Source organism: Agrilus planipennis, unplaced genomic scaffold (assembly GCF_000699045.2).
Source record: "Agrilus planipennis isolate EAB-ADULT unplaced genomic scaffold, Apla_2.0 scaffold153, whole genome shotgun sequence".
NCBI classification, from domain to species: domain Eukaryota; kingdom Metazoa; phylum Arthropoda; class Insecta; order Coleoptera; family Buprestidae; genus Agrilus; species Agrilus planipennis.
This window is the reverse complement of record NW_020438996.1, coordinates 214,913-217,045: the sequence shown is the minus strand read 5'-3', so window position 1 is coordinate 217,045 and position 2,133 is coordinate 214,913. Positions and strand designations below refer to the sequence as shown.

At 33.3% G+C, this 2,133-nt stretch overlaps 1 protein-coding gene across 1 annotated transcript in view; it reads left to right on the top strand.

Annotated features, from left to right (window-relative positions):
• LOC112904799 overlaps window positions 1-2,133 on the top strand; it is a 32,378-nt gene that overhangs the window by 1,677 nt on the left and 28,568 nt on the right. The window lies entirely within an intron of this gene.

The window sequence follows — 2,133 nt, the reverse complement described above, 5'->3', positions numbered from 1 at the left end:
CCCGATTACAACGCGTCCGCGCCTACCTCCTACATTATGTATTTGGATGCTACTAATTTGTATGGACATAGTATGAGTCAAGCACTTCCTATTTCCCACTTCCGTTGGCTAACCCAAGCCGAAATTGATGAATTGAATGTTCTCTCTTTACATGCTTCTTCTGAATACGGTTACGTACTTGAAGTAGATGTTGAATATCCCCAACACCTCCATGATTTACATGCTGATCTCCCCTTTTTAGTTGAAAACATTATCTCTCCTGCTAATGTGAATGGTAAAGTCAAAAAACTGATACCGAACCTTATGAATAAGACAAAATATGTTCTTCATTATCTTACGCTTCAACAAGCCCTTCATAATGGACTACGATTACTTAAAGTTCACAGAGTTATCCAGTTTAAACAGTCCCACTGGATTAAACCTTTCATCGATTTAAATACCCGACAACGTAATTTGTCTGAAAATAAATTTGGGAATTCCTTCTTCAAATTAATGAACAATAGTGTTTTCGAAAAAACAATGGAGAACGTTGATAAACGAGTTGATGTAAAATTAGTCACTCATTGGCAAAATTTTGGACCCTTTCTTGGTGCGGAGAGTTTAATAGCTAAACCTAATTTCAAAAATTCTAAGATATTCACTCCCAATTTCGTAGCCATTCAGATAAATAAATTACGCATTAATTATGATAAACCTCTCTACGTTGGTTTTACTATCTTAGATTTATCAAAAGTTGTTATGTACGACTTCTACTACACCTTTCTTAAACGAAAATATCAACACAACATTTCTTTGATGTGCATGGATACCAATTCTTTCATTTTGAAAGTGTACACTAAAAACTTTTACCTAGACATTACTGAAAATATTAATCACTTCGATACTTCCAATTATCCGCGCCCGAATAGTTTCAATATCCCCATTACCTCATCTGTTATCGGTAAATTCAAAGATGAGTTCCCTAATAATTCTATTAAAGCATTTTATGTAACCGGAGCTAAAGCTTACTGTGTTGAAGCGATTAATCAAATTGTTAAAAAAGCTAAAGGTGTAAGAAAAACGTTATTAAATTACATCTCGAAATTGACGATTACCTTCGCGTTATTAGGCACGATTCCACCATTACAAAATGTATGAATGTTTTTGTTTCTGACCTTCATACTATGTTCCCTCAAATGAAAACTAAAGTAGCTCTTTGCCCTAAAGACGATAAACGTTTCTTGATTCCGAAAACAACTAATACGCTTCCTTGGGGACATTACAATATAAAAAACTCAACATTCTGTCTCAAAGTTGAATAGCAAAATCGATCAATTAATCCAAAATTTTAATCAATCGCACACAGATAATTTAATGGTTGGGGAATATTTTATTCAATAACTTTTTGAAGCTTCTTCACTTTCAGAAGAATCTATTGATAATATATACGAAAACCTTACATAACAATAAGCGTTTGTGCTTTATGTGTATATGTAAATAATGCTTCAATATTATATTTTAAACGTTTATCCTTACTATTGTTTGTATACTCTCATGTGCTTAAATAAACGTCACAATAAGGCTTTGTCTATAACTAACTTTACAAATTGAATTATCTCTCTGAACGTTCAAACAAAACACGGAATGTTTCTGCTGTTACAATTTATTGAGTTATTAACATTAATAATGAGTATATATTTTTATAATCTTCCATATTAGTTGATGGCCATTTGCCTGAGTCGGGACCGCTTTGCCAGCCTGGAGCCTTTTCCGTTCCTTCTCGTAAAATGTTTTCTTCTATCCAACTCACCACTGTCTGATGACGACCGTTAATGTTCGGACTTAAAGTATATGGAAGCCGGAACAAATTTATTAGCTTAATACACTTTTCCAAATATTTCGGTTGCGCGTAGTATGCTACATCCATTATTAAATCATCTACACACTTTAGTAGTGTTCTATACGTTTTCTTTACGTTAACGATGGAAAATCTTTTGTTCTTCACCAGAACCGATCCGTTTGTCAACATTTCCTTTAGAAAATATACATCGTTTCTCGTGTAATTACTATTTGTTTCATTTAAAATGTCTTGGACATCATCACCGGTTATCTCCACTTTTTCACCACATGCTTTTAAAAAATCACTTACGAATG